The sequence below is a fragment of the Ranitomeya variabilis genome, chromosome 1 (assembly GCF_051348905.1).
Source record: "Ranitomeya variabilis isolate aRanVar5 chromosome 1, aRanVar5.hap1, whole genome shotgun sequence".
In the NCBI taxonomy this organism is placed as follows: Eukaryota; Metazoa; Chordata; class Amphibia; order Anura; family Dendrobatidae; genus Ranitomeya; species Ranitomeya variabilis.
This window is the reverse complement of record NC_135232.1, coordinates 335,120,886-335,131,526: the sequence shown is the minus strand read 5'-3', so window position 1 is coordinate 335,131,526 and position 10,641 is coordinate 335,120,886.

Sequence of the window (10,641 nt, the reverse complement as noted above, 5' to 3'; positions counted from 1 at the left end):
GGGGGTAAATTCTCCCTGAAAACAAAAATAAATCAATAGTGGGAGATAAAGATTGGCATTTCTGCTTCAGTGCCGGTCCTGTGTGTGCCATCTGTCTCAAATTATTGGGGCACAGAAAACCTAGTGTGTCATACTGTTAATTTTTTTTTTTTTTTTAATTCTCCCTGAAAACAAAAAATAGTGGAAGATTAAGATAGGCATTTCTGCTTGAGTGCCGGTCGTGTGTGTGCCATCTATCTCAAATTATTGGGGCACAGAAAACCTAGTGTGTAACATTGGGCCTGGTTTTCCTTTCAGTGTCAGCCACCTATAAAGGTGTATATAAATCCTACAGAAGTTAGAGTTCACCTTATAAGTTGTTTTACAGTAACAAATACCGTTACTTTGGTTACGTTTTGCAAACAATGAGGAAGTCTGGTGGAAGAGGTCGTGGCCGTGGGCGGTCATTGTCAGCTGGTAATGATGGTAGTGGTGGTGGAGCATCAGGTGGTCGTGGTAAAAGCAGTACAGCACCTAAGTCTCGAGTTGTTGAGCCAGGTTCGTCGTCTGGCTACACAAGGCCTCGAACGCTCCCTTTTCTGGGAGTAGGAAAACCGCTTTTAAAGCCGGAGCAGCAAGAACAAGTTTTGGCTTTCCTTGCTGACTCAGCCTCTAGCTCTTTTGCCTCCTCTTCTGAAAGTGCTAAATGTAAAAGCAGCACGTCGTTAGTGGATGTTCACGTTCAGGAACAAGTCGCTTCCTTGTCTTCTTCACCCAGAACAAGAGAGAAGGATGCGTCAGGAGACACAACGGGTTACTCCATGGAGCTCTTTACACATACCGTTCCTGGGTTAGACAGTGAAACAGTTAACAGGCCATGCCCATTAGAAGTTGAATCGGACATGGAGTGCACTGATGCACAGCCACAGCCAGATTACTATGCTGTTCCTTTGACTCAGACCAGAACATTGCCCTCGCAGTGTACTGAGCCAGAATCAAACCCAGCTGAGACTATGGTGCCCCGTCACGAACGCTATACCACCGGCTTACACGGTGACACAGACGAAGTTGCACAGGAGATAGAAGAGGAGGTCATAGATTACCCAGTTGTTGACCCCGAATAGCAGCCATTGGGGGAAAAGGGTGCAGGCGGCAGTAGTTCTGAGGTGGAGGAGGAGGAGGAGCCGCAGCAGGCATCAACATCACAACAGGTTCCGTCTGCCGGGCCCGTATCTGGCCAAAAACGCGTGGCAAAACCAAAACCAGTTGGAGGACAGCGTGGCCATCCGGTTAAAGAAGCTCAGTCTGCAATGCCTGAAAAGGTATCCGATAGTAGAAAGAGTGCAGTCTGGCATTTTTTTAAACAACATCCAAATGATCAGCGCATAGTCATCTGTCAAAAATGTTCAACTACCTTAAGCAGAGGTCAGAATCTTAAAAGTCTAAATACAAGTTGCATGCATAGACATTTATCCACCATGCATTTGCAAGCCTGGACTAACTACCAAACGTGCCTAAAGGTTTCAGCACCCTCGGCCAATGAAGCTAGTCAGCAACGCTACATACCTTCCCTCACTGTAAGCCCACTATTTCCCGCAACACCTGCAGTATCTGTGCAGCTTTTGTCTCCAGGCCAAAGCAGTCAGGGAATCACCAGGTTCGTAGTAGGAAACACTGCATGTAGGGCACCGGCAAGAATACCATCTCCAACCCTCTCTCAGTCTGCCATGTCCACCGGCACCACCGTTAGTTCCACGATCTCCAGCTCTCCAGTCCAGCTCACCCTACATGAGACTCTTGTTAGGAAAAGGAAGTACTCATCCTCGCATCCGCGTACACAGGGTTTGAACGCCCACATTGCTAGACTAATCTCATTAGAGATGATGCCCTACCGGTTAGTTGAAAGCGAAGCTTTCAAAGCGCTGATGGACTATGCTGTACCACGCTACGAGCTACCCAGTCGACACTTCTTTTCTAGAAAAGCCATCCCAGCCCTCCAACAGCATGTTAAAGACCACATCGTCCATGCACTCAGGCAGTCTGTGACTACAAAGGTGCACCTGACAACAGATGCATGGACCAGTAGGCATGGCCAGGGATGTTACGTGTCCATCAAGGCACACTGGGTGAATGTGGTGGATGCAGGGTCCACAGGGGACAGCAATATTGGGACAGTTCTGCCTAGCCCACGGTCAAGGAAAGAGTTGGCTGTAGGCGTTCGCCCCCCCTCCTCCTCTTCCTCATCCTCCTGCAGAAGCGAGAGCTCATCCACAGACCGCAGTCACACATCCACTCCATCCGCAGCTGCCACTGTTGCACACCAGGTGTGCCATTATGGGACAGCTAGTGGCAAGCGTCAGCAGGCTGTATTGGCAATGAAGTGTTTGGGCGACAACAGACACACCGCGGAAGTTCTGTTTGAGTTCTTGCAGAAAGAAACTCAGTCATGGCTGGGCACTGTACATCTTGAGGCAGGCAAGGTAGTGAGTGATAACGGAAGGAATTTCATGGCTGCCATAGCCCTTTCCCAACTGAAACACATTCCTTGCCTGGCTCATACCTTAAACCTAGTGGTGCAGTGCTTCCTGAAAAGTTATCCGGGGTTACCCGACGTGCTCCTCAAAGTGCGCAGACTTTGCTCGCATATCCACCGTTCGCCCGTACACTCCAGCCGTATGCAGAACTATCAGCGGTCTTTGAACCTTCCCCAGCATCGCCTAATCATCGACGTTGCAACAAGGTGGAACTCCACACTGCACATGCTTCAGAGACTGTGCGAACAGAGGCGTGCTGTTATGTATTTGTGGGAGGATACACGGGCAGGCAGTTGGATGGCAGACATGGAGTTGTCAGGTGTGCAGTGGTCGAAGCTACAAGACCTGTGTCAAGTCCTTCAGTGTTTTGAGGAATGCACACGGCTGGTTAGTGCAGACAACGCCATAATAAGCATGAGCATCCCCCTAATGCGTCTGCTGATGCAAAGTTTGACGCACATAAAGGAGCAGGCATCTGCAGCCGAGGAAGAGGAAAGCCTTGATGACAGTCAGCCATTGTCTGGTCAGGGCCGTGTAGAGGACGCGGTAGCGGGCGAAGAGGAGGAGGAGGACGAGGAGGATGATGGGGATGAGTACTTTTTTAATGAGGAAGCTTCTCCTGGGCCAACAGAAATTAGTGGCGTTGCAAGGCCGGGTTCTGGTTTTTTAAGGGAGACAAGTGACGTAGATTTGCCTGTAACTGCCCCTCAAACCAGCACAACCGCAGATTTGACAACTGGAACTTTGGCCCACATGGCGGATTATGCCTTACGTATCCTCAAAAGGGACCCACGCATTATTAAAATGATGAGCGATGACGATTACTGGTTGGCCTGCATCCTTGACCCTCGCTATAAAGGCAAATTGCATAATATTATGCCACATGAGAACCTCGAACAAATATTAGCAACCAAACAAGCAACTCTTGTAGACCGTTTGATTCAGGCATTCCCAGCACACAGCGCCGGTGATGGTTCTCACATGAGCTGCAGGGGGCTACAGGGCAGAGGTGTTAGAGGTTCACAAATCAGAAGTGGCGTTGGACAGAGGGGTTTTCTGACCAGGTTGTGGAGTGATTTCGCAATGACCGCAGACAGGACAGGTACTGCAGCATCTATTCAAAGTGACAGGAGACAACATTTGTCCAGTATGGTTACTAACTATTTTTCATCCCTTATCGATGTTCTCCCTCAACCGTCATTCCCATTTGATTACTGGGCATCCAAATTAGACACCTGGCCTGAATTGGCAGAATATGCATTGCAGGAGCTTGCTTGCCCAGCAGCTAGTGTGCTATCAGAAAGAGTATTCAGTGCTGCTGGTTCAATATTAACCGAAAAAAGGACTCGTCTGGCTACCCAAAATGTGGATGATCTAACCTTCATTAAAATGAACCACTCCTGGATTTCAAATTATTTTGCCCCACCTTTCCCGGCTGACACCTAGCTTTCCTATAAAAAGGTCTTGCTTGTGGACTGGTCTTACTGAGTGTTCCAATCTCTTAATTTGCAGCAGCTGTTTGTCCAGCATACGACATCTTTACACCTCCCTCAATGGGAAAACTCCCCCCACGGGGCCGTGGTCTCGCCACTTGGCGCAAGCACCCGTTAGAGTGCCGTTTGTCTGAAGAGGTGGGTGTGCCCGCTTTTGGTCGACGGCACTGCCACTGGGTCCCTCATAGTAAAATAAAGTGTCTCTGGTGGTGGTGGCGCGCACCCAACGTCAGACACACCGTTGTAACATGAGGAGCCCTGGGACGGTACCGCCGGCCACAAGAGAGTTCACCCCCCCAAAGCTCAAACTGTGCTCTACCACGTGCAAAATTATCTCTCACAGCTCCACCAATGTTTAGTCTATGCGCTGACATCATTCAATGCCTGGCACTGACAATACCAATTTGTTGACATCTATGATGCTAGTTAAAGTAGTCTGGGTCAGTGTCCTATATTGACACCAGTAAATACTTACTGCCAAATTACTATGTCAGAAACTCAGCAGATGAGCCCACCCCTGTACCTAAGTATGCCACCCTTTTTTTTTTTTTGTGTTGTTTTGCGAGACATTAACATCTATTTATTTTTTGTGAGTACTAACTGTGTCAGACACTCCTTGCAATCGTCCTCCGCTGACCACAACAATGCTGCCTGTGTACCCATGTAACCTATTTAAAACTGCATAGAGCCTATTTTTATTTATTTTAGGCCTAGTAAGCCTGTCTGCGGTCCCTCCTTGCAATCCTCCTCCGCTGACCACAACAATGCTGCCTGTGTACCCATGTAACCTATTTAAAACTGCATAGAGGCTATTTTTAATTATTTTAGGCCTAGTAAGCCTGTCTGCGGTCCCTCCTTGCAATCCTCCTCCACTGACCACAACAATGCTGCCTGTGTACCCATGTAACCTATTTAAAACTGCATAGAGCCTATTTTTATTTATTTTAGGCCTAGTAAGCCTGTCTGCGGTCCCTCCTTGCAATCCTCCTCCGCTGACCACAACAATGCTGCCTGTGTACCCATGTAACCTATTTAAAACTGCATAGAGCCTATTTTTATTTATTTTAGGCCTAGTAAGCCTGTCTGCGGTCCCTCCTTGCAATCCTCCTCCGCTGACCACAACAATGCTGCTTGTGTACCCATGTAACCTATTTAAAACTGCATAGAGCCTATTTTTATTTATTTTAGGCCTAGTAAGCCTGTCTGCGGTCCCTCCTTGCAATCCTCCTCCGCTGACCACAACAATGCTGCCTGTGTACCCATGTAACCTATTTAAAACTGCATAGAGCCTATTTTTATTTATTTTAGGCCTAGTAAGCCTGTCTGCGGTCCCTCCTTGCAATCCTCCTCCGCTGACCACAACAATGCTGCCTGTGTACACATGTAACCTATTTAAAACTGCATAGAGCCTATTTTTATTTATTTTAGGCCTAGTAAGCCTGTCTGCGGTCCCTCCTTGCAATCCTCCTCCGCTGACCACAACAATGCTGGCTGTGTACCCATGTAACCTATTTAAAACTGCATAGAGCCTATTTTTATTTATTTTAGGCCTAGTAAGCCTGTCTGCGGTCCCTCCTTGCAATCCTCCTCCGCTGACCACAACAATGCTGCCTGTGTACCCATGTAACCTATTTAAAACTGCATAGAGCCTATTTTTATTTATTTTAGGCCTAGTAAGCCTGTCTGCGGTCCCTCCTTGCAATCCTCCTCCGCTGACCACAACAATGCTGCCTGTGTACCCATGTAACCTATTTAAAACTGCATAGAGGCTATTTTTAATTATTTTAGGCCTAGTAAGCCTGTCTGCGGTCCCTCCTTGCAATCCTCCTCCGCTGACCACAACAATGCTGCCTGTGTACCCATGTAACCTATTTAAAACTTCATAGAGCCTATTTTTATTTATTTTAGGCCTAGTAAGCCTGTCTGCGGTCCCTCCTTGCAATCCTCCTCCGCTGACCACAACAATGCTGCCTGTGTACCCATGTAACCTATTTAAAACTGCATAGAGCCTATTTTTATTTATTTTAGGCCTAGTAAGCCTGTCTGCGGTCCCTCCTTGCAATCCTTCTCCGCTGACCACAACAATGCTGCCTGTGTACCCATGTAACCTATTTAAAACTGCATAGAGCCTATTTTTATTTATTTTAGGCCTAGTAAGCCTGTCTGCGGTCCCTCCTTGCAATCCTCCTCCGCTGACCACAACAATGCTGCCTGTGTACCCATGTAACCTATTTAAAACTGCATAGAGCCTATTTTATTTATTTTATTCCTAGTAAGCCTGTCTGCGGTCCCTCCTTGCAATCCTCCTCCGCTGACCACAACAATGCTGCCTGTGTACCCATGTAACCTATTTAAAACTGCATAGAGCCTATTTTTTTCTTTTATTTAATATTAATAAAGCCATGATGGACTAAGCTGTACCACGCTACGAGCTACCCAGTTGACACTTCTTTTGCGAGAAAAGCCATCCCAACCCTCCACCAGCATGTAAAAGACCGCATTGTCCATGCACTCTGTCAATCTGTGAGTACAAAGGTACACCTGACAACAGATGCATGGACCTGTAGGCATGGCCACGGAAGGTTACGTGTCCATTACGGCGCAATGGGTTAATGTGGTGGATGCATGGTCCACAGGGGACAGCCTACTAAGTCTGTCTGCAGTCCCTAATTCAAATTGTCCTCAATTCAGGTTTTCGGGCTTTTTTTAAAAAATAGGAAACTGCATTTGGGCTACTAGTTTGGTTGGGGCCTACTGGTGATGTCTGACGCTCCTGGGTGTTCTCCTCCTCCTTGGTGTTCTCCTCCAGGTTTCCTTGTCTGAGCTTCAACCTTCTGGCTCTCATTAAGTGCTTTTTTAAAAAAAATTGGTGGTTAGGGCCTACTTACGGTGTCTGCCGCTCCCTGGTGTTGTCCTCGACTGTATAAATCTGAGCTTCAACCTTCTGGCTCTCATTAAGTGCTGTTTTTAAAAAAATGGTGGTTAGGGCCTACTAACGGTGTCTGCCGCTCCCTGGTGTTGTCCTCGACTGTATAAATCTGAGCTTCAACCTTCTGGCTCTCATTAAGTGCTGTTTTTTTTAAAAATGGTGGTTAGGGCCTACTAACGGTGTCTGCCGCTCCCTGGTGTTGTCCTCGACTGGATAAATCTGAGCTTCAACCTTCTGGCTCTCATTAAGTGCTGCTTTTAAAAAAATTGGGGGTTAGGGCCTACTAACGGTGTCTGCCGCTCCCTGGTGTTGTCCTCAACTGTATAAATCTGAGCTTCAACCTTCTGGCTCTCATTAAGTGCTGTTTTTAAAAAAAATGGTGGTTAGGGCCTACTAACGGTGTCTGCCGCTCCCTGGTGTTGTCCTCAACTGTATAAATCTGAGCTTCAACCTTCTGGCTCTCATTAAGTGCTTTTTTTAAAAAATGGTGGTTAGGGCCTACTAACGGTGTCTGCCGCTCCCTGGTGTTGTCCTCCACAGTATAAATCTGAGCTTCAACCTTCTGGCTCTCATTAAGTGCTGTTTTTAAAAAATTTGGTGGTTGGGGCCTACTAACGGTGTCTGCCGCACCTTGGTGTTGTCCTGTGTTATTTTCCTGACCTTTAATCTTCAGGCTTTCGGCCTTCATTTGTAATATTAAACTGCATAGGGCCTACTAGTTGGGTTGGGCCTACTAACGGTGTCTGCCGCTCAAAGGTGTTCTCCACTGAACAAAGCAGTGCCGCCTGTTTACTCCTGTTACCAATTTTGAACTTTATTTTGCCCACTTTATTATTTGGGCCTACTAACTGTGTCTGCCTCTCATTACAGTTGTCCTCCACTGAACTAAGCAATGCTGCCTGGTTAGTCCTGTTACCAATTTTGAATTGCATTTAGCCCACTTTATTATTTGGCCCTATATCAGTGTTTCCTCTTCATCCTGCCCATTGCCCAGCCGGTGCTACATGAGTCTTGTGGTACTTTAACCCAGACCACTACATTCCCCTTGCACGCTACACAGCCACAATCTGACCCTGCTGAAAGTCAGGTTCCCCTTCCCGCATACTATACCACCTTACACAGGGACAATGAGGAAGGTGCAGATGAAAGTACAGGTTTCTTTAACAGGTAGGGGGCATACTCGTTGGCGACGTCACAGGCACAGGGCCCCTCAGAGTACGCAAAAGTGTCGCTGCCGGTGGGAGGCGCCCCCGCCGTGCAAACACACCGCTGTACTTTGAGGGGCCCTGTGCCAGTGCCAATGTGAACGAGTGTGCCTCCCTGCTTGCTCAGGATCACAGCACTTGCAAAGTTGAAATACTTACCCCTCACTGCTCCACCGCCGTGACGTAGTCCATGTTTCCTGGGCCCACTAAAACCTTGAACCAGCCCTACCCCCCACAACTTTTGCCAAATGACCCCCAGTTTCCAATGCCCAACTATTATTAGAAAGTTAATTAAGATTGACAAGCTTCAGAAACAAGAATGGATGTTTTTGGCATTAAAATGGGCACTGTAGGTGTTTTCCTGGCCTCCACTCACTGCCGACTATGCTTCCCCATTGACTTGCATTGGGTTTCGTGTTTCGGTCGATCCCCGACTTTTCGCGATAATCGGCCGACTGCACTCGACTCGACTTTGGGCAAAGTCGGGTTTCGCAAAACCCGACTCGATCTTAAAAAAATGAAAGTCGCTCAACCCTAGTTGCACTATTACAATCAGAACATGGGACATGCAATGAGCGTGAGTTACTTTGCCAGACTGAAAGGCAGCTAGAATGTCTTGACATTGTCCATTATGTAAAAGATTTTTTGTTTTATACAAAATTGCGCTCCCAGCAGTTTACAAAAAAAAAAAGGAAAATAAAAGATTTTTTTTTCATGTCCTAAAAGTAAGCACCAGCAATTGGCCAATGTATTAGTTTAGCATGTACGGATATAATGTGTCCAACAACATTAGTACAACAAAGAAAATTTTCAAAAACATACACATTTTGTGAAGTATACAGTTGGTTTTAAATTTCTGGATTCTGTAAATTTGTGATTTGCATTTAAATAAATAAATTGTGTCTTCCCTTCATGTGATACACGAGTCTAGGTTTCAGGATTTTTCTTTACTAGCAAAATTAGAATACAGAGTATTAAACTGCCCTTTGGCCTGCACATGCAGTATGCGCAGATTTAATATATATATATATATATATATATATATATATATATATATATATATATATATATATATATACACTCACTGGCCACTTTATTAGGTACACCTGTCCAACTTCTTGTTAACACTTAATTTCTAATCAGCCAATCACATGGCGGCAACTCAGTGCATTTAGGCATGTAGACATGGTCAAGACAATCTCCTGCAGTTCAAACCGAGCATCAGTATGGGGAAGAAAGGTGATTTGAGTGCCTTTGAACGTGGCATGGTTGTTGGTGCCAGAAGGGCTGGTCTGAGTATTTCAGAAACTGCTGATCTACTGGGATTTTCACGCACAACCATCTCTAGGGTTTACAGAGAATGGCCCGAAAAAGAAAAAAAATCCAGTGAGTGGCAGTTCTGTGGGCGGAAATGCCTTGTTGATGCCAGAGGTCAGAGGAGAATGGGCAGACTGGTTCGAGCTGATAGAAAGGCAACAGTGACTCAAATCGCCACCCGTTACAACCAAGGTAGGCCTAAGAGCATCTCTGAACGCACAGTGCATCGAACTTTGAGGCAGATGGGCTACAGCAGCAGAAGACCACACCGGGTACCACTCCTTTCAGCTAAGAACAGGAAACTGAGGCTACAATTTGCACAAGCTCATCGAAATTGGACAGTAGAAGATTGGAAAAACGTTGCTTGGTCTGATGAGTCTCGATTTCTGCTGCGACATTCGGATGGTAGGGTCAGAATTTGGCGTAAACAACATGAAAGCATGGATCCATCCTGCCTTGTATGGAGCATCTTTGGGATGTGCAGCCGACAAATCTGCGGCAACTGTGTGATGCCATCATGTCAATATGGACCAAAATCTCTGAGGAATGCTTCCAGCACCTTGCTGAATCTATGCCACGAAGAATTGAGGCAGTTCTGAAGGCAAAAGGGGTCCAACCCGTTACTAGCATGGTGTACCTAATAAAGTGGCCGGTGAGTGTATATATATATATATATATATATATATATATATATAATACCTGCGCTCTAGGTTAATATGCACTTGTAAGACACCAATAAAATATTAGTTACCTGTTGGATGGAAAAAAGGCTGTGTAGCGTTGAACACTGAAGGTGGATCAGATAGGTATGTGCTGACTCAACTAGAGTGAAAGGGAAAAGGGTTAATTAGTATACACCCCAACTGTCCAAGTGCTACGCGATAGCTAAGGGATGCCGAGGTAAGAATAAATATATATGTATGTATGTGCCGTGGTGCACTTCCACAGGTTAATACTGGAGGACTTAATAGCAAAAAAAGAGCAAAGTGCAATAATGGAGGACGTGCCTCCTTAATGTAGATGCAATAAAACAGCAGGACTTCCGATATTAAAATGATCAATACCTGTATGGAAGGTACAAGTTGTTTCCGGAGAAGGTGTCCTTATTGGTAGTAATGAGATAGTAGAATAATACCTAGCTTCTATCTTTTCTTTGTTCAGCAGTCGGCTTGTGTGAGAGTTCT